Source organism: Dermacentor albipictus, chromosome 1 (genome assembly GCF_038994185.2).
Source record: "Dermacentor albipictus isolate Rhodes 1998 colony chromosome 1, USDA_Dalb.pri_finalv2, whole genome shotgun sequence".
NCBI lineage: Eukaryota > Metazoa > Arthropoda > Arachnida > Ixodida > Ixodidae > Dermacentor > Dermacentor albipictus.
Window position 1 is genome coordinate 264004331 of NC_091821.1, and position 26715 is coordinate 264031045.

Genomic DNA, 26715 nt, shown 5'->3' on the forward strand with positions numbered 1-26715 from the left:
TCAATTATTCTGCTGGCACTGAAGGTGGTTAAACAAACAATTACTTAATGGCGTTTGACGTTGTACGGCTTCGTAGTAGGACATTGTAATAGCTAGCTCAGTATTAGATTCGACCACCAGGAGTTTTTACACGTGCGGCTAAATCTAAGCGCACGGAAGTTTGCGGATTCAGCGTACTAAAGAGAGAGGGGAAAAAAGCAAGGGTAACCACGGACAAGGTTGGAGTGAGAATATTGTGCAGCGATGGGCACTGAAGAAACAACTGCACGGCCGTTGGTGCTTGGTGACGCGCGTTTGCCACACACGTGGAGAACGAAAAGAACCAAGATAACTGCGAAGCGGAATGTAGGCCATGCAGCTTTTTGCCTCGGCAAGCAAACGGGTGCACAATTCCGCGCGCAGTTGGCGTGCCCTTTCTTTGCCCGCGACCGCTGGGCTGTTGACTTGACCGTCCGCATTCGTGCGGGCGCAAGCAGCCATCGAGTTGGCGACGCAGAGGAGAGATGGGCCAGAAAGCCGCGCAGGAAAGCTCGTTGCGCAGGCCGCAACGATGTTCTCGAATGCAGTGCCGGGAATGCAAGCACAATAAGGAAATGCTCGCTCGGTCTGCATTCCCACCTACGTAACGGCCTCTCGGAAGGCGTGTTCCCGGCCTACCGAATCCGGTGTTGGGAGTACAGAACTATTTCTATTAAGAATGCATCGGACGGTGCCCGCTAACGCGCTTGCGAACGCTGCCGTCCGGGAAACACGAAGGACGGGAAAAAAAAGGTGTGTGTGTGTGTGTGTGTGTGTGTGTGTGTGTGTGTGTGTGTGTGTGTGTGTGTGTGTGTGTGTGCGTGCGTGTGTGTGGAGGGGCGGGGGTGTTCGACGCATGCAGTTGTTTCCAAGCAGTATGCAAATGAAGTTGCATCGCAGGAAAGCCAGACAGCCAATCTTTCAGCTGAATTGCCGATTCTGTATTAGTTTAGGCAAGTGAGTGGTCGACGGAACATGCTGCCGGTTGTGTTTTAGTACAACAGCTATTTTCCGCGAAACGTTTCATTGTTCTTAGCGGATGGGGACCGACGACTGCAGTTTTCTACGCTGAGGATGTTTCGTAGTCTCGCACTATTGTATCTAAAATTTCTGAGATATAACGGAAAAAAATTGAAGAAGAAAAATTTACGATATCAAGACCTTTCCGGATGGGAGACGGTTTCCGAAACGCAATATTTTATTTATGGCTAAACTTTCTTTTAATGTTTAGTAAAGCTCTAAGCACTGTTCCTGCAGGCAACATGTTTTCTAAGATGCTTTCTTACGGCTCTCAAAATATGCACTAAGTTGGATAGCTTGGGTATAGAACGCACGATTTTATAATTGAGGCAGCAGAGTAGGACAAAATTGCTTAGCATCCTTGCAGTCTTCTATATTTGTCTTTGTGGCATGGTAACGATATAAGACAGTAAATCTGACATCATATCCAATGAATCACATTCTTCTCGTCTAATGCATTTTTCTTTCATCTGTGAGAGGCGATCGACCCAACGACAAAGGATTCATTTGAAAGTGGTAAAACGCACAATAAGAATAGGTGCCACTGGGCAAGTGGAGACAAACTCGCATAGTTCAAATGTTCACAGTTAAAATTTTAATACGTACAGTGAGAAATTACGTAAAAAGTATAGTCCTTCTACTAAATCTGACCGCATTCCCAAAGACGTACAGGTTGCGCCATAATGACTGTCAAACATTTCACACTTCCAATTACATTAATAGTTTTTAGCGCAAAAAAAAAACGCACGACACGAAAGAAGGCACACAGGACGCAGCGCTTGTCCTATGTGTCTTCTCTCGTGTCGGGCGTTTCTTTGCCCTAAAAACTATTACCATGCAATACCAACTAGCCCATCAGTCTGTTTTGTTCAAATAATAATTGTGCCTATAATTTTTAACATTTCTCCACATCGTTTGTTCAAACATTTCAAGCATTTCTTCAATCTTTCTTCTGTATTTCGACCGTGTTTCATTCTGGTGTCTTTTTTTTTTATTGAGATGAATATTAGGAGAGGTTGGCGCCTTTATGGTGGCACCGGCTACTCCTTGTCACTTGGCAAAGGAAAACAAGTTTGCGTAAAAAGGGAGAATAGCGACACGAAAGATGGCACTCAGTAGAACACTGGATGAATAAAAAATATACAGTCCAACAGTATATGAGTCGCAAAGTTCTGTGCATAAGTCCAGTCCACGTACGCATATATAAAGTCAGATATTTAGAACAGTCATAACACTCAACACATGTAATGCACTGCAAGTACAGAACAGAATTATACATATTGCATAAAAGTTGCGATCGCCTCATAAACCAATTATGAATCACGAACAACGTTTATGTTACTCATTTAGCGCATTCGGATCATCTGATGCCTAATATTTTCCCAAAATGTTGGTCTCCTCTAAAAACTTTTTCAGAGCAAGAAGCGCTCTTTTTTGAAGGCCCGCAGTTGGCCATGGGCCAAGTATTTTTTTTAGAGTGAAAGGTCTTCTGTCTAGTATCAACAAATTTGCTTGCAGTACCCTTCTTTGTGGATTGTATTTAGTGCACTCGAGGAGAAGATGATGCCCATCTTCGTCTGTATGGCCACAAGAACACTGTGGACTAGAGACACGTTTTATCCTGTACAGGAAGTGTTTAGTGAATGCAGTACCAAGACGCAGGCGGTGTACCAATTTTTCAAATTTTCTGTTGTCTCTTAGATTTCCCGGCATTGTTAGGTTTATACATGGGTCTATAAAGTATAACTCAGAGTTTTTAGTTTGCTGATCAAACCAGGTAGTTTTGCTGAGGCGACAAGAAATCTGTCTCAGGAGCAGACGGACTTCACTACGCAATAGAGGAAGATTGGTTGTCTCCACGTTATTGTGCGCCCGATTCGCAGCTGCGTCCGCTGCAGTATTTCCAGGAATATTGCAGTGCCCAGGTATCCACTGGAATGCAATTACGTGGTTCAGTGCGCTTGCTTTTGTAAGTTCTTTGAGTGTCTCATACAATAGCAAAGCGTTCAAAGAATTTTTCTTATTGCTCTGTAGTAATGTGAGAGCGGCTTGCGAATCGCTAAAGATAACCAATTTTTGCGAATGTTCTTTTGATGCTATGAACCGCAAAGCACACAGGATTGCAAACAGTTCTGCCACAGTGGAAGATGTCTCTCGGGATAGTTTAAATGTTTGCTCTAGCGCTAAATGTGGAATGACGAATGCTGAAGTCGAGGAATTTTTATGACACGAACCATCTGTATAAACGTGTATGTACTGGGGATATAAGGAGTAAATTTGGAAGAGTGCCAGTTGTTGGGCGGCTACTATGAACATGTCTCTCTTAGATATAATCCCGTCAACCGATAATTCTATTTTAGGACATGTTAACATCCAGGGAGGGTAACAAACATCCACTTTGCATATTTCAAACCTTGGTAATAATGCTTTATGTTCTCGAACAACATCGTGAATTTTGCTTTTGTTTCTTTCGGTAAGCGCGAGGTTTAATGGATGATTCTCGTGTTGGGTTAATGCGATAAATATGTCGGCATGTTTCAACCGTTCGTATGACTGTAAATGGTGGGTGACGAGCTTCAGCAATTACTAAAGAACTCGAGGTAGCCTGTGGAACCCCAAGACACACTCGCAGCCCTCTTGCCAGTAAACGTTGAAGGCGTTCCTCAGAAGATTGCGATAAACCATGGAGAATAGGAGCCGAGTAAGCAATTTTTTGTTTTATGAGTGCGTTATGAACTTGTAGTAGCGAAGAGACGGATCCCCCCCACGTTGTACCTGCGAGTCGCCGAAGTACGTTTATTACTGCATTGGTCTGCTTTTCAATTGCGCGGATGTGTGAAGCCCATGTTAGCTGGCGGTCAAGAATAATTCCAAGAAATTTATGCTCTTTCACGCACATCAAAATTTGTCCATTAAGCGTAAGTTGGAAATTATTCAGCTGTCGTCTAGTAAAAGGAAGTACGGCTGTCTTTGCGTATGAAAGACTCATGCCTCTTTCTTTTAAAAAGGTGTCGATAATGTCAAGTCCCTTTTGCAGCGTAGTTTGAATGTCTTTTATATGAGATCCAGAGGCCCATATGCAGATGTCATCTGCGTACAGCGAATACTGTAGACCAGCCGGGAGCTTTAGTGGCAAGGCTGCCATGACGCAGTTGAATAAAAACGGACTGAGAACACTGCCCTGCGGAACGCCCTGTGTGATGCTGTGATAATTACTCGCGCCTTCGATTGTTTCCATAAATATTTTTCTGTCTTTCAAGAAATTTGATACCCATCGTAGTGCTCGACCATGTAGGCCAAGCTCTAACATACCAGCAAGGATGTGTATGTGACTTGCAGTGTCGAATGCTCTTTGAATGTCTAAAAATACTGCTACTGTCACATTTCCGCAACTTCGTTCATGTTCGACGCATGTGGCAATGTCTAATACTGAATCCATTGTACACCGATTTTGTCGAAAACCGGTTATGTAATTGGAAAACATATTTGTGTGTTCACACCACCACTGCAGTCGACAGTCTATCATCTTCTCCATTAGTTTGGTGTCTTTATTTGTTGGAATATGCCATGCCCTTGCGCCCATCGACACGCGATCTAGTCACTAAGCGATGCCGGATAATCTTCTTGCGAGATCGTCGAAATGTAAAAAAAAAATCATCAGAAGATTGCTTACTGAGCTTTTAAGCGTAGCACACTCAAGGACTTAACCCGCAGTCGACCTGTACCTGTGGCCCATTCTGACCTTATGAAAATTGTGAGGAAGAGAATTTAATCCAGCCAAGAAGGAGCATCGGAAAATTGGCCTTGGAACTGAATGTGTCGGCGACAACATTAAGAATAACCGCTAGAAGGAGCGTAAAAACGTTCCCCTACAAGCTCGGGAAAAAACATGAACTGACGGAGAGGCAGATAAAAGAAAGACGGGAACAATGCCGGCTTCTCCTGGCACGGGCCGTAAAGGGAGAACACTTGACAATTGTCTTCACCGATGAGAAAATGTTCATTGTATAGGCCCGTTACAACACTCAGCACTCTTGTGTGTTTGCTCTGACGTCAGAGCTTCCTGCAGCTGGACAGTTTTATCAAAACTCCCATCCGGCACCTCTCATGGTTTGAGCTGGAATAGCCACCACGGCGCTGCATTGCTATTGTCTTTGTGCCAAAATGGCGCAAAGATCAACACTGGCTGTCACTTTGAAGGAATTCTAGAGCCTCATTTGCTGCCGTGGTGCCAGTCGCACTTTGGCGAGAAGTCTAGGGCTTTGCAGCAGCACAGCTATCAAAGAGGAAATCGACACGACACCAATGGTGTGGTGCTCTCCCACTTTACTTCATTCCAGCTGAAGAGTGGCCGGCAAACTCCCCAAACTCAAACTCAATGGATTTCTCTTCATGCGCTATTCCTGAAGAAGAGGCTTGCCCCCATGAGCATACCGGCATTGCGGCCCAGAAAGCATCGCCAGCGTGAGCATGGAGAAAAATTATTTCGGGTATACCTTGCGGGATGCGATTGAAACGTAGCCAGAACATTTACAGGCCGTGATCACGACCAAGAGTGCGAATATTTCTTAAATATTTGGTGTTTCACTCCTAATGTATCGGGTAAATGCTCTACAAAAGATTTCCTGAGATTATCTCATCCTAACAAAAATATTAGGCATAAACTTCGGGCCAGCATTTATGGCGCACCTTGTATATTTGGTAAGAGATCGCCAAATAACACAAGCAAGAAGCAAATTTAAGTCATGGACAAAAGGCACCAAGCACTATGGAACGGCTAAAGGCCAACAAGCGTGAGAAAAAAAACGTCAGCAGTGGACAGTAGTGGATTATGGGACTGAAAGTTGCGTGTGCTATTCGTCTGCGTGGAAACTAATGCGAAGTTTCACAGGTTTCATGCCATGCATTTTTCATACAAGGGGGCAATGGGATTAAGCCAAGCAGCGGCGTAGGGCCTCGACAACGTGGCGTGAGGACCAATAGGTAGGCGATAAGCCCGTCGTTAAGCGCCTGCAACATCATAAGACATTTTTATTAAGAATCGTAAGGCTCAGGGTAGTATAATCAAAATCCGGCAGTTCAGGCCCACTAGGCAGACCAGCGACGACCTTGACGTCCACATTTAACACCGGGGTCACACATTTCAGCTTCGCTGGTTTACCATTTTTACGGCTTGCCCGAACGTTTTTTTTTTTGCGGTTGCTCAGAGTATTCAGCCATTTTTGCACGCTTGGTACTGAAGAAAGATGAGCGAATTTCTCAAGGTGACCTAATTTTCATATCAATTTCAGTGAATTCTGCCAAACTTCAGGTGCACCATCAAGTGATAAAATGTCATTCATTGTGAGTGTTTTTGTCGGACATGGCATTCGTTCATCCGCGCGACAACAGCGTTTCCTTCAGGTCATTCTCCTGTAAAGCGTGCTCCACTGCATATATTATCGTTGTGCGGCAAAGCAAACAATAAAATTCACTTTCTGCATTTGCGTCAAATGTTGAGTGCAAGGTCATCCACGCATATTAGTAAACCAGGCTATCCCAGCAACAAAAAGCCCAGAATCACTCAATTTAACCGTACTAGTGTTAGCGAAACTCTGTGTTGCGAACCGAAGTAAGTCAGGTATATTTCGATTTGTTCAGTTTAAAAGACCGGCGTCAAAGCGAGCCTTCCAAAGCTTCACCGCAAATGGACGACGACGAAGTGTCTTTTGATACAGCGCTGTTCTTTCTAGCTCCGGGTTATTTCTGTGAAAACCTCGTTTCATCCGCTGGTCCTCGCTCCCTGCTCAGTCGTAATGGAAGTGGACGACCCCGCACGTCTGCCGGCGACGGCGGCGTCAGCGGCGGCCGCCTCCAGGAAGCGGATCGGTCAGCAGAGTGACACCGACAGCGAGGACACCCATGTCTACTCTCTCAGCAGTGAGGACACTTCCGATGACGACTTCCAGCTTGTACAGAGCCGCAGAGCGAAGCGACGGAACACCAGGACGTCCTCATCGTCAAGCACGCAAACAGTGAGACAGACACAGAGGCCGGACGCCAATACCATCATCTTTGTGCCCCTGCTTCCCAACGTCAACATGAAGCTACTTAACAGGCAATCTGTGTCGATGTCACTGGAAGCCTTGGTGCCAAATGAAATATCGGACATTCGAGTGAACACCCGAAAAAATCTTCTGGCGGTTGATGTCCAGCATGCGGCTGCTTTGACCACACTACGCAGCGTAACGGACCTCGATGGCATTCAGGTGCGCTCTTACATCCCTCTGGGATCTGACGTAGTCACCGGCGTTATCTACGACGTAGACGTCGCCATCCTTAATAACGACTTGCCGATTCTTATCAAGCCAGCCAATGATGAGGTCATCGTTGATGTTAAGCGGCTAGGCAGTTCACGCTGCGTGAAAATAGCATTCAAGGGCAAATATATACCCTCGCATGTCAAGGTTGGACACTTCAGACATGCAGTGCGGCCCTTCATTGCGAAACCTCTTCAGTTCCGCAAATGCATGAAACTGGGACACGTGAGCAGCGTCTGCGAAAATAAGGCAGCATGCCCCCGCTGCGGAGAGCCCCACGCTGCAGATAAATGTGGCGCGACTGTGGTGAAGTGTTCAAACTGCGGAGGATCACATGAAGCTTCATCGAAGGAATGCCCACATATTAAGAAGGAAATGGCCATCTTGAAAGAGATGGCGAGAGATCATTCATCTGATCGCGAAGCCGCCGAAAAAATCAGGAAGCGACGTTCACGTCACCGGCGCTCCTCAAGAAAGGCTTCTCAAGGAAAGCGCATGCCACTTCCTACAACACCACCTCCTCCTCCACCGCCTAGGCCAGACAATGTGGAAAGGACCGCGAAGAGCAAGTCCACTGAGAAGGCCACATCTGCCGAATCTTGGCCGGCTCTACCAAAACGGCTCTACCAACATTCACCAACAGAATCACAGCAAACTTTCGCTGGACAACTCCGGACGTCTACTGTCGGCGATGTGTGCGACCAAGACAGGCAGGTGGCTGATATGCTGCAATCGCTAATTAATACAATGCGCATTATACTGAACAAGCTGCAAACACCAGCAGCTCGAAGCGCTCTGCAAATACCGGATGCACTAAATCCAGTGCTTGCTAGCATCGTTTAAGCACCATGGCTCGACCAATAGTCCCCTTCCCCACTGAACTTAAAGGTGCGTCGATCTTTCAATGGAATGCCAGGGGTCTAAGGACCCGCATATCAGACTTTCGCCAATTCATTTTCACAAATCGCTTCCCCATACTGGTCATTTGCGAACCAAATACTTCAACTCCACTCAGACTGTCCGGTTATGAATCTTTCGTCTCGTCCACATGCGGTGCGAGCACGAAAGTAATCATCTACATCCGCACGGACTTCACATATGTCGCTAACGCGATAGAGCCTCATGACGACAACCAATATGTCTGCCTAAATGTCCAAAAGAAGAATGTGTCATTTACACTAATTGGTGCCTACATATCCCCAGCGGGTCACTTTGACGGCGAACGACTTAAGAAAATATTACTAATGAACAATGGTCCCTGGGTTATCACAGGTGACTTCAACGCGCATCACCAGCTATGGGGAAACACTAAAATGGACTCCAAAGGCAGGAGCCTTGCCTCCTTTGCTGCCGACCATGATTTGTGCTGTGTGAATGACGGCAGCCCTACATTTCTGCGAGGCACGACCTACAGTAGCTGCTTGGACTTGACTTTGGTGTCACGGCGCTTTGCCTCGAGCGTCCAATGGTTTACAGACGTAGAAACACATGGAAGCGACCATATTCCAACATACATAAAGATTAGAGGAATTGAGCAACGCTCTTCTACTGTGTTGCGTACAGTTGATTGGACAAAATTTAAGAAGGATATGGATGACACTTGTCGGGAAGGCCTCTCACACACTATCGAAGAAACAATCGCAGATGCATTGAAAACGTCCATGTGCTCGCTTACAAGGTCAACAAGGCGAACAGACATGGACGTGGAACTGGATAGGCTGCGTGCGGCACGCCGACAGGCGGAGAGGAGGTATCGGCGCACGAAGTCCGTCTTGGATCTGAGGGCTTCACGACGCACACAAAAGAAAATCCGGCGTCGCATGGATAAATTGGAAGATAAGCGATGGAAAACATTCTGTCAGTCGCTTGATCCCCGAAAATCGCTCTCGCACATATGGAGAACGGTTAGGGGTCTTCGCTCATCTCCGCATCAAAGGAAGCCCTTCGCTGCTTTGGCCCTCTACCAACTCCGCTCGGAACTTCAATTGGCTGAAGAGTTCTGTGCACGGATTGCTGGGTCCGTGGCCATCATTACTGACGCAGCATTGAATGACATCCCTGAGGCACGTGTACCAGAAATCAACGTGCTCTTTTCACTCGAAGAGCTCGATGCTGCGTTGGCGACTTGCAGGCGTTCTTCGTCACCAGGACCTGATGGCATCACGTATGCTGCCCTATGCCACCTTGGACATGACGCACGTGATGAGCTTCTCAACTACTACAATGAGTCTTGGCAGAACGGCGCCGTTCCTAAACAATGGAAATCGAGCCGCTTGATCCCCATTCTGAAACCTGGAAAGTCACCGCTTGAGATCTCATCATATCGTCCGATTGCGCTTTCGAGCTGCATCGGCAAAGTGATGGAAAGAATGATTCTTGCCCGATTGGAATGGTACCTAGAACGATTCAACATCTATCCGAACGCCATGACAGGCTTCCGTCGAGGTCGCACGTCCATAGACAACGTCATTGACATCGTAACATGGGTCCAAAATCAAAAAAGCCTCAAGCGCCTGTCTGCGGCACTTTTTCTGGATATAAAAGGAGCCTACGATAACGTCGCCCATGAGGCCATACTAAACTCACTTGAGGCTGTTGGAGTTGGTGGCCGGATGTATCAATGGATTCAAGACTATTTGACTGAAAGGCGTTTTTTCTTACAGACCGAAGACGGCCCAACTTCAGACCATTACATCTGCCGTGGTGTGCCGCAGGGTGGAGTGTTGAGCCCTATTTTGTTCAACCTCGTCCTGGTACGACTAGCGGAATACCTACCGCAGACAGTTCATGTCTCCATATACGCCGACGACATTTGCATCTGGGCCTCTGCGGTGACTCGCCCTCAGCTAAGAGCCAGGCTTCAGCGGGCGGCAACCATGACGGCTTGTTATCTCCGAGAACAAGGCCTCAGTGTGTCTACTGAGAAGTGCGCATTACTTGGTTTTACGCGGAAACAAATGTCATCGTATCCTGTTACCATCAATGGTCAAGCTGTATTCTATGTTAAGACACATCGCTTTCTGGGCGTCATCATTGACCGCAACCTCTCGTGGAGCCCTCACTGCGTCTATCTGAAGAAGAAGCTAGTCGCCATTGCTCAGGTCTTCAAATTTCTATGCGGGAAAACCTGGGGTACACCAGTCCATTCTATGTTGCAGCTGTACAGGGTTTTGTTCCTCGGACTCCTACGTTACAGCCTACCAGTGTTGTCAAGTGCATGCAAGACGAACTTTCGCGCCTTGGAGAGCATACAAGGTCAAGCCCTACGCACCTGTTTGGGACTGCTTCGGTGCACGTCAACAGCAGCAACAATTGCCATCGCAGGAGACCATACAATCCAGACACATGTAGCTGTCGACTCTCTCAGAGCGCACATTCGCCATCTGTCAAGGATTCCCGACCACCATTTGGCCTCCCTACCAGCCGAGAGACCTCAAGCGACCTCTTCACGAGTGATTAACGCTCATCAAGAGTACATACCAGCAAGTTTTACACCGGCGGCGAAGCCTTCCTCCCCCCTGTGGTGCCTGCGACAGCCTCAAGTGAATTTTGATATTCCTGGAATTACAAAAAAGTCCAATCATCCATCGCCGGCTCTGAAGCAACTTACACTCCTATTACTGCACCAGACGTATCATGACCGCATACACATATATACCGATGGTTCAACCTCACCTACCAGCTCAACTGCCGCATTCGTCGTTCCAGCCAAGAACGTTACAGTTAAATTCAAACTGTCGCACACGACTACATCTACATCGGCAGAACTTGCAGCTCTTCATGCCGCTATGATGTACATCACCGAAGAGCCAACAGAGAAATGGGTCGTATTTTGTGACTCTAAGGCAGCCCTTCATAGCATCAAGTCCGCGTTACGTCACAGAACTTATGAGCAAATGACATCTGAAATCAGGGAACTGCACCACCATGCTCTGGAAAGAGGACACCACATTGTATTTCAGTGGATTCCTGCTCACTGTGGCATCGTCGGCAACAACTTAGCTGATAAGGCTGCCCGGTGTGCCCACGAAGATACAAAGACGCGTCCAACACCTTTGGCGAGGTCGGACGCTGCCAGAGAACTTCGCCTACTTGCGCGTAAGAAGTCCCAAGATCTCTGGACATCAAGTGGCTTCAATTGCAGACTACGTACACTGGACCCCACGCTACGGCTACAACTGCCATCTAGCCTTTCCCGCGGCGAAGCAACCTTGTCGTGTCGCTTGTGGTTGGGAGTGGCGTTCACGAACGCATACTCCTACCGTATGGGAATGGCCGAGAGCCCGATGTGCGACTCCTGTGGGTGCGAGGAGTCCATCGAGCACGTATTGTGTACCTGCCCTCGCTACGATGTCCAACGCCTCTCTCTGCGGGCGACTTTACACAGACTAGACTCGAGACCGTTCACCGAGTCAAAGATACTCGGACCGTGGCCACAACCATCACTGGCTCGAAAAGCAATTCGTGCACTAGTGCGGTACCTAAAGTGCACGGGCCTAAGAGACCGCTTATAGTATCATAGTGTACGGTGTCCCTCCCACATGTACTCAGTGCTGACTCTCTCCCTTTCTTCCTCTTTCTATTCCCCTTTCCCCCACCCCCAGTGTAGGGTAGCAAACCGGATGCTGTTCTGGTTGACCTCCCTGCCTTCCCTACCCTTGCTTTCCCTTCCTTCCCCTTCCTTCACCGCAAAACATACCCAATCATAACGCGCGTTTGTTTTTCTGGGTGCGTGCTCTGTCCTCAGTTGTTTCAGAAGGCGGATAATATTGCGATGATAGGAAAAAAAAAGAACGATACGTCTGATTCGGGCGGCTTATATATATATATATATATATATATATATATATATATATATATATATATATATATATATATATATATATATATATATATATATATATATGTGTGTGTGTGTGTGTGTTACCACTTAATATTTTACCACAAGCAAGGTAGTGCTAAAGCAGCTGCTTAACGATAGAAAACTTTTAACTAAAAGAAAAGTTCTTGTTTCCCGTAAAACAGACAGTAAACACTAGCATTCTGCTTCGGTCAAATCCCCCAGACGCTCCCAGCTTAAACAGAACCGATCAGTCTTCTCGTCGGCGCTTTCATGGGGCGTGTTTCTCACATACTGCGATATTTTATTATTGTTATTCTGCGAATGGATACGCGTGGCAACCCAGAGAACTCGGATGTGGAAGAAACATTCAGTTTACAGCTCTTACCTGCTTTTGTTCTTTTTTTTTCGTTCGTTCTTTTATTCGTGAGCTCGCAATTGTCAAGAGTATCCCGCGGGTGCGCAGAGACCATCGATCGTGAGACGCGAGGCCGGTATACAAAAGCGTCGTTCCAGCCTCGAAGCAAGATTGTCCCTATTGCTGCTCGTGCTAGTAACGTATGGAAAAGACGCTTCAAAAAATATAAACGAACCTCAGCCCAGTCGTGTTTTTCTGGTAAAAGAAATGGTGTACGGAAGTTTCATTCAGCGAGAACGGTGTGGAAGAGCGGTGAAAAAAGCCCAAACATGGCTGAGGTGTGTCATGATAATGCATTGAATAATCTAGACGAAACTGGCACATTCGGAGCAAATGAAACCTTGCAGTAAATCCGATATGGGAAGCAGCCAAGTCGGCGATGAAATGTATATAAGTGAATTTTTGCGAGGACTGGCTGAAGATACTCGCTGAAGTTGCGGTTTGAGTTATCCGACGCAATGACTCAGGAAAAGACATGTACGAAGAAAGTGTGCTGATAAATAGGTGAATCTTACGCGCACAGCCGCCACACCCTGGATTGATATAGAGCCTTAGGTGAGTGTTGTGCGCCTTGAAATCAAGCTTGTATCGGAAAAGGGATCCAAATAATGACAGTGACAAAGACGACGTAGAGAGAAAAGTGCGCCAGTGATTCGTCAAGGTACCGCAAAGATCTGAACACGTACACCTCGGTCAGATTAGGCGACATCCGGTCCACTGTTGTCAAAGGTATGATAACTACGAATGCTACAGTAAGTATACACCTGGTAGAACTTATTAACCTCCTCGCGCAATTTCAGGCAATACCATACAAGATCAGCCATGCTGTGCAGCGTAAAACAGTGTTTAGGTTGTCCGTGTTCGATGATATAGTTTCTTACATACCTTATCGTATGAAATACATGTACTGGGTGTCAGAAAAGTAACTTTGCAGTGAAAATGGTAGTCTTAAAATGTTACGTTTTACTTACGGTAGTGCAGTGATCCCTTCGGGAGATGCTGAAGATGTCCACCATCGGCATAATAAGAATATGTCTACACACGGCGCTGAATATTATAAACACTCATTGGAGGGTTGCTGGAGTTATCTGTGCAATTTTCTAAGTAATGGCGGTCTGTAGCTTCTGCAGTGTGTGGGGATTGTTCTCGTACGCCCGGCCCTTGCGTGCACCCCGCAGACGTTATCACACGAAATGCAGGTCTTGTGCTATCGTATCGCGCATGAAACTGCGATGTGATTCACAATCACCATCACATTGTTTATTTTCTCACTGCAGACTTATTTTCCGGACACCCGGTACAAACTTCATGCTGCGAACGGCTGATACAACGCTACGACAGTGAAATCTATTAGTAATACGAAGTTTCGTAGCCAAGCTGCAAGGTCGAGCTGCTGGATTGCATTCAAACCGGACGATTACACGAGTGCGACGCCGTCCTCATGCTCTTTAACGTCCAGACAGTGCGAACGTCAACAAGAATTGCACTACACCGCGCTTCAGTATTGTCGACCAAACTAAGGGGAATCTCACCCGCTGTTGGCCATTTGTTGGCCACAGGCCATCAAATGGCTTGCGCTGAAGGTCTTTATAGGAATGGAAACTGAGATTTCCACCGTTTCCAGAACAACAAGATTGCTTCACGGCATCACAAATCCTAACGTTTCCCGGGTTTGAGACACCCTGCGACCATATTGTGGCCCATAGTATAGGCTTCGGAATTGGAAGGCGCTTGCTTGTCTGATGTCTATATACTGTGGAACACTGACTCCTGAACAACGAACATGCAGACCGTCGGCACCGGAAAATCAGCGACAGCCCCTGTCACATACACATGCGACACCACAGAGGGTCAAGACGCGCTTTCCTCTCCAGAGTTCTCTTGAATGGACTTGCGGAAGAAGTGTCCCGACAGTCTTTCAGTCTTTCCAGCAACGAGTGACGCCGAGAGTCAAGACGATGCTCTGGGGCGCTGAAGAACGAACCTGCACGCTCATAGCTGGGCACACCAAGTGTTGCCCAATCCCTTGCAGTCCATGTTCTTTTATTCCCTTCATGCTTTTCTTTATTTTAGTCGTTCTTTCTTTTTTTCTTCCTTCTTATCCCTCTTGAGCCGCGCTCCCTAAAGGGTTGCAGAAAATGGCGCATTTATGTCTTTAAAATCTCTCTCTGTTCTTTTCATTCTCTTCCTTCCTTCCGTTCGTTCTTTCTTTCTACAGAAAGAGAAGCAAGAGTGAAAAGCTACAATGTCTGACAGGGGCACTTCCTTTCTTTACAGTAAACATGCGACTATAAACAGATCAATATACACCTTTGAACTGCTTTCTTTATAAGCATTATACTAGAAACTAACGAGGTACATGATGTTCTTGCGTATCCTTCACTTATAAATTAACATCTTGTATCTTCACATACGTGATAAGTAATGCACAGACAATACATGCATTTAAAACATATTATATGACTTTTTCACTATTATAACTCCCCAGCATCTTCCAGAAAAAAATATTTATTCAACAAAAGTATTTTCACTTAGTGTTTAATTTATGCGTGCGTAAATCAGGTTCTGCTCCGACTATTATAAATGAGCTACCGGACAGTTTGTGTTCTGGTGGCAAAATTTTTTTCTGACTAACGGCGTTCTTCTGTGCTGCCTGCTTAATTGCTACTGTAATGGTAATGGAGAATGTGACGCCCTCAAAATGTAAAACCTCCTGTTTTTTATTTGCAAAGGTATAAATTATCGTAGTATGCCTGGATAGCTTGTATATATATGTACTCGATGAAAGTGTTGTGCGACGGAAGATTTGTTTACTTAAAAGCCTACTTATCTATGGCCGTAAAAGGTAATCTATGAAGGTTGGCACACTAAAAGATGAGCGCCAGTAGCACTTTTCGCTTCACTGCTGCCCTGAAACGCAAGGGCGTGGAGGCACGTCCTATACCAAATGGTGCTGTCACATCAGCAGTCTCTAGTGAGAGGTCGTGCCGCGATCTCCTGAGCTGTTGACTTGCTATGCGCTAACATCATGTAAAAAGCCTAAAACTGATTTGGTTTCAAGAAATGGGTCTCTACCAAGGAACATTGCTGGATGAAGAAGAATGACGTATATTGGCTACAGGAAAGTACTTTTTTACGTTGAGGTTCTGCTTCCTGACATTCTATCAAAACATGGAGGACCGTCAACCTCTCACCCCAACTACACGCTCGAGGATCACCACCAGTCAGTAAAAAATTGGGAGTACCATTTTTGTCCTATAATGAGTTGGGAAAATGGGACATCGGTTTGTCGGGTTTTTGTTATGGGTGGCCAAAGTGCTAACTGTGGTTTGATGACGGGGGTTTTATTAAGAGTTTTATTGTCCCATACACGTTGCCAATATTCCCTCATTTTGTTTCGTATGAAATACGTCAGATTTAAGGCATAAACAACCATTGAATAATTAATAGGGTTTGGTGTTATTGATGCAGCAATTTGGTCAGCAAGCATGTTACCCTCGATTCCTCTATGGCCAGGCATCCAGCATATTATGATGTGTTGATGAGAGGCACGCATAATGCACAAAATTGAATAGAGCTCAGTAAATACAGGCTTTTTGTTCTTTCGTGGCGACAATAACGCTTCGACGATGCTTAATGAATCAGTGAATATACTTGTCTTCTTCAATTTTAAATGCTTGATGCGTTATGCAGCCGTCAACAGAGCATAGGCCTCAGCCGTAAATATGCTTATTTCCGGATACAGAACGTCGGATTCCGAGAAGGATGGACCGATTGCAGCATAAGAAACGCCAACATGTGAGTTTGGCGCCTGTGCGCAGGTGCCTGTGCGCAGGCGGATACCCAGATGTTGTACGGGATCCAGCATCTTTTGTGCACTCGGTTGCGACAGAGTGATAAACAATGGCTCCATAACCAATTATGATCGAATGAAGCTCTTGCAAAGGCTCATTAAAAACTTCTTGTCGCTGCCCCACATTGCGTGAGATACAGCTTTCAGTAAATTCGTTGTTTTTAAGCATTTCGTCTTGAGATATTTGATGTGTGGAATGAAGGTGAGTTTTGAGTCAAACACGATGCCTAAAAACTTGTGGTCATTGTGCACAGGTATTCGTTGGCCATACAGTTCTATACTGGGATCCGGAACTAGTCCTTTCTTTCTTGAGAAAAGAACACAGCAACTTTTCTGGGAGTTAACTATGAATCGATTTTCTTCTGCCGATTTAGACACTTTGTTCAGGCCATGCTGCGCTTGTCCCTCACACACTGCGAGGTTACAAGATATTGCACATCGTCTACGTAGACAGAATAGAGAATAGTTGGAGGTAGCGATGCACCGAGCGAGGTTATCTTAAAAATGAAAAACGTGCAGCTGAGCACGCCTCCTTGAGGCACACCACTTTCTTGTGCAAATGAGCACGACAATACATTTCCAATTCTTACTCGGAATGAGAGGTTGGACCGGTAGTTTTTTATATTGTTAAGCGTATTCCCTCGAATGCCGACCTCCGACAGGTCTCGCAATATTCCGTATCACCCCGTCGGGTCGTACGCCTTCTCCATATCGATAAATATGGACGAGAAGTACTGCCTTTGAACAAGTGCATTCCGGATGTTTGCCTCGATGTGCGCGCGATGGTCGGTTGTAGACCGGCCTTGTCTAAAACCACATGAAATGGGTCAATCCTTTTATTGGACTTGAGGAAATGTACGAGACGGGGATTGATAAATTTTTTTCAAAAAGCTTTCAAAGGCATCTCGTAAGCGCTGTAGACCGGTAACTGGTCACCGCTGAAGAATCTTTACCATGCTTCATTACCGGGATAACAACAGCCTCCTTACAGTTGAATGGCAGAGACCCAGCAGCCTAGACAGTTTTGAAAAGTGGGAGTAGCGTAAATTCTGTTGTCTGGATGGAGGTGTTTGATCATGTCGTGCATGATTCTGTCAGGTCCCGGTGCAGAACTCTAACATGTGGTGATGGAAGCTCTTAACTCGGCAACGCTGAAAGGACGATTGTCAGGCTTGTATGGGCTGCATTGACGGTTGAGTTACTTCCTTTCTTCTATTTGTTTGTATTTATGAAACAATTCCGAACAGCCGATCGACCTAGACACGCGCTCTAAATGTTCACCAAGAGTGCCAGCCTGGTCTTCCAGCTTGTTTCTTTCTTCATCCACCAGGGGCAACGGATGGCAGATCACAGTCAGGCGAGCACAAACAAGGACAAAGTGAGGAGTGGACAGCACAAGCGCTTACTTCCAACTGATCGTGTATTTACAAAATTGCATCACATGAACTCATGACGTCACAAAACCGAAATGCTGACATCAGGTGGTCATGCTCAGAAACTTAGTTTCTTGGGACGATAGAAAAACAGAAGGTGCGCTGACACATGACACACCCGCCTCTCTTGTTTCAATTATCTCCTTAACGTCCTGGTTCTTATTTTTGGCTACTATCTAAAAATCAGGATGTTAGGGAGATAATTGAAACATCATCAAAATAACCTTTCCACTACTCTCGAGTCTGTACAAAATCGCTCAGCTAGTTTCATTTTCTCAATCTATTCCTATCATGTAAGTGTAACTGAACTAAAACGTAATGCTCATCTCACAACTTTAGCAAACCGCCGAAAAATTTCCAGACAGTGTCTGTTTCATAAATTCTTTTATCATCCATCTCTGAACTCCATTATCAGCCCCGCACATCGCACTTACAATCGCACAAACCACGGGACGGCCGTCTACCCTCCCCCTGCCCGCACTTCTGCGCATCTGTCATCATTTTTCGTCCATACAGCAAGGGACTGGAATGACCTGCCAAACATCATCGTTGATCAGATCGACTCATCGTCATTCAGGTCGTCCATAGAAGCAAAGTACTGCTGAAATTCCACCCCCTCGTGTAATAATACCCCTTCAATGGGGCCTTTGAGGTACTAATAAATAAATAAAATAAATAAATAAATGAAGCAAATTGTATTAGAAAGGCAGGTGTGTCGTGTGTTATCGTAGTTTGTCATGAGATTATAATAGGTCGGCTCCTTTTTATTGAAGAGGCATGCACAGAAGTTCACTAGGAAGTTTTCTATGAATCGATCTCTCGCTTTGGATCGTGAGTCTCGTCACATCGTGTTCTGAGCGTTAAAATCAGTATGTACGAGTATGTAGGGCTCCGGAAGCTGATCGATGAGGTTATAGAAGTCTGTTTACCCGAAATAATAATTTGGAGGTATATATATATGGAGCATACGGTTACCAGCTAACCGAAAAGAATAACCCGAACGGACACTGTCTTAAGGGGCGTCTGAAGGGCGGCATGTTGACAAGCTACAGACTTGTCGGCAACCATGCCTACTCCGCCGGAAGACACGTTAACCTAATCGCTGCCTTTTCGAAAAATGGTGTACTGACGAAGACAGTTTCTCTTTGTGGGTTTCAGATGTGTCTCTTGTACACACAGCAGCTTTGGATTAAATTGACGTAACAGTTACTTGACGTCATCGAGGTTGTGGAGGAGACCTCTGGCGTGTGTTTCCATATCGATAATAATTTCTGTTGTGTGCTCAAGTGAAAACGATGTTAGCCCACGGGGCCCTTTCCGGGCTCCATTGATGCGAGTTTTGTCTTTTTTGGCGCGCTCCTCAGAGCTTTGCCGACCCTTCGGCGTCTCGGATGCCGATGCACGTGGTGACGTATTCTTCACCTCCCCTGAGGCGCTGGATGTCCGCTCGCGGTTTACGCTCGCGGATGTTTTGGATTTTCTGCTCGAATAGAGGCCCTAGAAGTCCTAGAGCCCGCAGGCCCAGAGGGATGCTGGCTGTTCTTGTTGGGTGGGAGAACAGCAGTAGCTGATCCCGCAGTGGGGGTGAGTGGCACTACCGCCGGTCCACTCTGCGTGGTCCTAACGGCCAACGAGAGCATTTGTGGCACTTCCCCCTGCCGTACTACTTAGGAGAATGTATGAATGTGTAAAGAGCAGGGCGCAAAGGTCAGGACAGAAGAAGAACAGGACCGGTGCCACTCGAGACTGGCAAACAGAGACTGTGATCAAGTTGACGCACAAAATGGCAGGAGCGGTGCGAAAGCTTCGTTGAAAAAAAGGGCTCAGTGTAGAAGAAATACGCTCAAGTAAAGCTCTTGCTTCGGCTAGTTGGTTCATGCTTGAATGTGTAAAGAGCAGGGCGCAAAAATCAGGACAGAAGATCTTTGCGCCCTGCTCTTTAGACATTCAAGCATGAACCAACTAGCCCAAGCAAGAGTTTTACTAGGAGAATGTAGTTCCCTGTCAACAGAAAGGCGCTTGCGTGGAGTGAAGTGGGTCGTTGCAGCTGTCCGCGGGGTTGTCATGGGACGCGGACTTTGCACAGGTCGTGCAGCCACGGCAGCTCTGAGAGCCGAGACCGAATCTATCGCACTTGGAACATCGTTGTGCATTTGGTACATACGGTCTGACATTGATTTTGATGCAGCTTGTTTCAACGTTTTCGGAGAGCGCGCTGGTATGACAGGTAAGAATCAGTTGTTTTGTGCATGTTTTCTTATCGGCTCGCCGAATCTTGATTGATTGCACATTCTTGACATGTTGTTCCTTCGAGCATTCTAGGAGCTGTGTCTCCGTCAATTCTAGCAGGTCCTGTTCGGAAAGTACACCTCGTGTGCTACTGAGGCAACCATGAGGGGTTACTGAAATTGGGGTTTCACCAAATTAAGCGATATTTGTCAATATGTTATGTTGGACTTTGCCACGAACTTAAAGGAGAGGGTCGCTAGTGGCCATTTTCATAATTTTGTATCCGGGGCCCAGAGTGTCGCTGAGGCAGTTCACGACAACAAAAGGAGGTAGCGTTGTTACACTCTTTTAGGGGGTCTCAGTATGGATCATGTGGAAACGTTGGAAGATTTCTTTGCTCTTGTCAAAAAAGCTAAATGATTCATTGGTGCACCCTCTTTTCTAAAGAGGACGATCAGGCAGCTTTGGGAATGAGCTCGAAGCCATAAATATATTCAAATTGCGGCAGCTGTGCCAGCCGTCTAACAAGGAGATGCGACAAGATTCTCTATAAAGTCTGCCAGCGCCAGCAGTACACAGTCACTATAACCTAATATGATATAACCTAGGTAGGTTGTTTCGCACAAGGTTAACCCTCACTGCCAGGAAGATCGCAAGTGATACAGAAGTAAGTAGAAAACACGAAAGATGGAAAGTAAGAGAGAACGACGAAGATTAGAGAAGAGAACAGGAAAATGCAACTACGGATTTCCCCCGGATGGGTCAGTCCGGAGGTGCCGTCTACGGGAAGTCGAGTCCAAAGGGGTGCGTTGCCTCCTCCGAGGGGCCTTAAAGGTCCGAACACTCAGCTTCAGCTCAACCGCCAGGATTTCCTTTTCCCCAGACACGGCTAAGTCGTGCATGGTTGGACGCGGGAGGGTCTAGCCCTCGTGTGCTCGGGTAAATGGTGTCGCAAAACATTAAACGCCTGCTGGGGCAGACGCCCCTGCGCGATCTTTCTCTCTCTTTCCCTTTATTTGTTGTCCGGACGCCGCGCGGTACCCCCGAAACAGGGACGACAATGGTGGTGTCGGCGCTGACAAAGGTAACTCCCTCTTCGCAATGGCGGTCGTATGCACGAAAGGAAAGACCGTGACTGCGGGCTCCGTAAGGACTAGATCATCGGAGGCAGCGGAAGAAACGGCAATCGCATTGGCTATAATCAGCGGTCGGAAACAATACAGAACAATAATCAGCGACTCGAAGACGGCTATTAGGAATTTCACAAAGGGCTGGGTCTCCACCGAGGCGGCCAAAATCCTGAACCACAGAGCAGAAGACTTTAAGAACGGCACAATTACACCCAAATACCTCAAATGGATCCCGGCACATATGGGAGAAGTTACCATGAATGCCCCTCCCAACCTCAACGAGAAGGCCCACCGAGTCGCGCGAACACTAACCCACCGCGGCACGGACAGTGACGGCCCAACACCCCGCAACCCTTGGGGAAGAGGAAAGGACTGCGGCGGAGGCGATGGAGAAGACGGAGGAGGCGAGGACGACGAAGAAGCGATAAAAGACGACAGGGACAGACTGGTCACGTACCACGACATACTGACACACTACACGAAACAAAGAGAAGCATACCCACAACCCCACAAACAACTCGACAGGTCTCAAGAAACAGATTGGAGAAGATTGCAAACCAGAACGTTCCGAAACCCAGTACACTTAAACAGAATAAATTCAACACAATATCCAGACGCAAGCTGCAAGCTCTGCAAACACGAACACGCAGACATGGCACACATCTTGTGGAAGTGCACACAGATCGGTTCAGTATACGTAGAGGACAAGATAGAACCGGACCTTCTCGAGGAGCGATGGCTAAGCGCTCTGATTAGCTCAGAACTACACGACCAATTATGGGCTATCCAGCGGGCCCGGGCAGCGGTGGCAAGGCTATGCATCACCGCACACAATGCCCGGGTGGCCTGAGCCCGGGCTGGCAACCTCGCAGGTCCTTTTTCCATTAAAGTTTTTTCCGTCCGTCCGTTGTCCGGACCAACCACTTGGTGGTACGGGTGTTAACGGTAGAAGAAAACTGAAGGACAAGAATCATTAGAAAATATTACCCTGCATCCCAGGCAATGTAAACTAGGTGCGTTTAGTGCAGTAACTGTAAGCGCAATGTCAGGGGTGACGCATTGAATCGGCGATTGTCTCCGCGGAGAGGGTTCCCTCAGCCGCATGAGTTGCATCTCAGAAGTTACACGCAACATGCAATCATCTAAAGAATTAAATTGTGGGGTTTAACGTCCCAAATCTGCATCTTGTTCTATAATGGACGCCGTAGCGGAGGGCTGTGGATTAATGTTGACCACCTTTGGAGTGAATCCAACGGCACGTTTTATTGTTCTCGTAGGGGTGCCGTGTCGGAAAACCTTCACCTTCGCTGCGGGAAGCGGGAAGAGGCAGCCAGACAGAGCAGGTGGCGAGAGAGGGACTCGCATCGCGTTGTGTCGATAGCGCGCGGCGCCCTGCATAACGACGCCTCATCGCCGGATCACTTCCCTCCCGCTGTCTGCCAGCGAAGCCACACTTCCGGAGCTCTCGTGCCGCCACGACACGCTGTCGGCTGCGTCGCGGGGTCTTCGCGCGAGCGGTGATTGCGGCCGCTATCGGCTCCTCGCAGGCCCGCGCGTTGCTGCCACGGACGAGCGCTGAAGGCCCAGCAATGCGGCGAAGACGGCCTGCGGTGGCAGCCGCGTTACTTTTTATTTCTATAACGCTGAGAGGAATCCGTCGTTTAAAAACGAGCGGAATAATTGTCCCGGCCTGCGAGAATCTTCAAGACGGAAGTAACTACTTTGACTGAGAAGGCGAGTGATGGTGCAGCCTCTTTGAGTATAGCCTACATAGATGTCGGATAAACAAACGTTCAAAACTTCTTTATTGTAAGTCATGTGTCGAGGTATAGACAGCCATTTTCACAACTCACAGTGCTAACGACGCAGAATCTCTTTAGACAAGAACAAAACTTCGCAGGACTAGATAATAAGTAGCACATAAGAGTGTCGATACCCGTTGTTTCGTTGTTGTGCTTTTCTCTTTTTTTTTTACACACAGTTGACTGCGCATCCACGTTTGCGATAACTGCTTTATAGCTGCTATGCGCTTGTTTATAAGTAGCGCATAATTTTCGCTCTGCTGCAAACAAGATAGTTGTGCACCTTACCAACCATAAATAAATAAATAAATAAATAAATAAATAAATTGAACAATCAAGCAGGTATTGGAAACAGTTTAACGTCCTTATGATCCTGCTTCATCAGTAGATGTGTGCTACGGCGTATAACTGAATGGTGGCTGTAGGAGACGGAGAAAGGGGGTTGGGGGTTGGGGGTTGGGGAGAGGGGGTCATGCTTTTCTATTCATATCTCGTGTCTTCTCATTCTAGTACAAAAATCTAACATGTCTGCAGCTCACGAAGATGATAAGACCCCACGTCTTTTTTTTTCTTCTTTTTTTGCACGTTTACAACTCAGAACGTTTGACGGTGCCACTTCCCACGGACGGAACTTCCAGTGTTCTGCTTTATTTTCGCGCATTGCATTCCCCCTGCTGCGGACTTATCGCTAAGATGTTCCGAGATGGGCTTCACGTAATTCTTCGCAGTTCGTTGCTGACGCAGCAAGGGGTTGCTGGCAGCTACCACGTTGTAACAGGACCGCTTTGTGTACTTTACGCTACGTCGCGCTTTGGGCACGCGCCCGGTCGTTCGGGAACACGTGCTCCCACTTTGGCTCGCGTGTCGCAGGCTTGCGCCCTGCAAGGGAATGGGGAAGAGTGTTCACCTTATGTTGAAAATCGCGCTTTCACATCGCTGTCACAAAGAGCTCGTGACCACAAAACTCCGAGCGAAGCGGTCCTAGCGCGGCGGCGACGAACGGTGCCGCCGTGGAGCACGCAGCTGCACGCGTAGCTGCCGAAAAACGCTGCCATCGATCTCGACCCGCCGCGTGCGTGCAAGAGGCGCTTGTCGTGGCACGGGTGTAGCACACCTCCCCTCCCAGCACCCCCCCCCCCTTTCTTTTCGGTCACCACCGGCGCGGCGGCTAGGTTCGCTTATTTTGGAAGCGGGTCGCGTTTTGTTTCTTCGAGCGGGATTCCATTGGGTGCGGCGAAACCGATAGAGGAAAGTGCGTGCGCGCGCGCGACGCGCATTCGTATACACCGCTCGCCGTGCAACCACGACGGCTGCGGGGCACCGGTGAACAATTTTCGGAGTTGGCGGCGGCTGTTGGCGTCTACACTTCGCGCTCCCTCTCTCTCTCCAAGCACCAAAGTGGCGGCGGGGCGGAGCGGCGGCGCAATAGAAAACGCAATCGACGTGCAACGTGGTCTCGTCGCCACCGGGATCGCTGACGCCACCGCTACTACAGAGATAAACGCAACGAACAACAGAAAGAGAGAGACAAGCGCAAGAGAGAAAGAAGGCGGGCGTGGCGTTACAGCGCTGACAGGAAAAACACACGCTCCGCGTCGGGCCACCGACGCCGAGAATACCAACGTGATGCGCCGGTTCCTCCTCTCGCCTCCCTTTCAGCCCATTCCCCGCCTCTGCAGCCACGGTGGCATACGTGGCTCGCTATCGCGCGCAATGCATGCGCTGGGGAGGCCCGCTCGCGGCACTGGAATGCGCTGGCGACAACAACCAACTTGTGGAGACGAGAGTATTTTCATTCTTAGCGTCTGCGTATAGCATTGCGTTTATCGGGATAGCCTGCACGCTAGAGAGCGCTGGCGAAGCAGTGTGGTGGATTTGATGCCACTCAATTGCCAGCAACACGGCGGCCACCATCTAATCTTGGGCACGAAATGAGAGCAACAAGCGGAACTCAGTGCCGATGCCAACAACCGCTCGTAAAGGAGGAATGCAATGCTGGGCTGACGTCACTGTGGTTTTGGTTCAGTCATTTCCGGATAGTAGTTGTTACTACCCTTTTCACCATGAATTCTGCAGTCGCATAGCTTTTACGTGCCTCCTACCATTCATATTCGCCGTGGTGCGCCTCTCTGCGTCGGCACAATCCGGCCGATTTCGCTTTGCACGCAATAAAGGTCTTGGTCGCTCTGTGTGTTGAGCGTGTTGGCGATGGAACGAGTATACCGCGCAAACTATCTGGCAAACTGCCTAAACAACCCTTTTACAAGCTATCGCGTCCCCGCCGTTCTGGTGGAAAACAATGTTGCGAGAATTCACCACCATTCATCAGAATTCATCATCTCTTTTAAACTCATGGCGTGCAGTGACGCACAGTCACCTTTTCCGAGTGTGGTTGTCAAAGATGCAGCAGGCGAATGGCGGAAATTAAAGGGACATAGTAGCACGCCAATTTAATGACGTGTATTTTGTTTTCTGTCAGTTCGAGCACATAAACCGCATTTACCCGGTGACGTTCTCCACGTGAATCTGGTGTGCGCCTCCTGCAAAGGGCCTGTCGCAACTGTTCTTTGCATCCAGGCAAATAGTGACAGCAATGGGCTGTGTCGACGACAAAAGAAAAAAAAAAAGGAGAGCGAGAGAGAAAAGTCGTGACTGTGTTGTTTGGTGGACTGCACATCCTCTCGCCTATCATTTTGAAGTTTCGTAGGCGAGCGGAGCCGGTCAGACATTTTATTCCCAGGCAGGTTTTGCTCGAATGTGCAAGAAAATGGTCGTGCGCAGAAGAAATGGCCTTTTTATGAATGAAAAAAAAAGAGAGAAAGAGTTAGCTCCTGTTTTTCTCTTTACTTATAACGCATGACAACAAGCCTTTTTGTGAGTTCACTTGCGTAGATTCATTAAAACTTCTTTCTGGGTGAGTTGGTGCATACTTGACATAAAAGTTGTTACAGCGCAAACACATGCAACCACAAAGTATCCCACGGGACACAAAGTATGTATCCCACGGGACACAAAGTATGTGTCCCGCCGTTCATACTTTGTGGTTGCTGTGTTTGCGCTGTAACAACGTTTATGTCACTTGCGTAGACATTGACGCAATTGTAATTGGTCCAGTTGATTCACCTTTTGAAAACGTACCGCAGGGTTCACTCAATATTTAAACAATTTTCAGAAGTAGTGTAAATGGCACAGGGTGCTTAATTTATTTTATTTATTTACTATCATTTTATATATTTGTATTGAAAAACTCGTGTTAGTGGTACATCGTTGCATATATAATCAAAACACACGGGCATGGGTCTGTTAGTAAAAGACATTATAATAGTTGTATCAAAATTGATGCTCATTTTCCAGGTAGCACACCAGCCACAAAATAAAATAACAGCATCCTTAAGGTGTTGATGATCAGCGAGTGAGTCAACTGGGCTGTACATAACACAATCATCTGCGTAGAGGCGTATTTTTGAAGTAACAAGGTCTGGAAGGTTGTTAATAAACAATAAGAATAGTAGAGGGCCAAGTACAGATCCCTGTGGGACCCCTGAGGTGTCGTCGACTACAGACGAATCCGCACAATCATAGCATACGAATTGGGAACGCAAGGAAAGGAAACTGGGAATCCAAGACACTAACTGAGGGTTATTTAGAATATTATGGAGTTTCAAAAGCAATT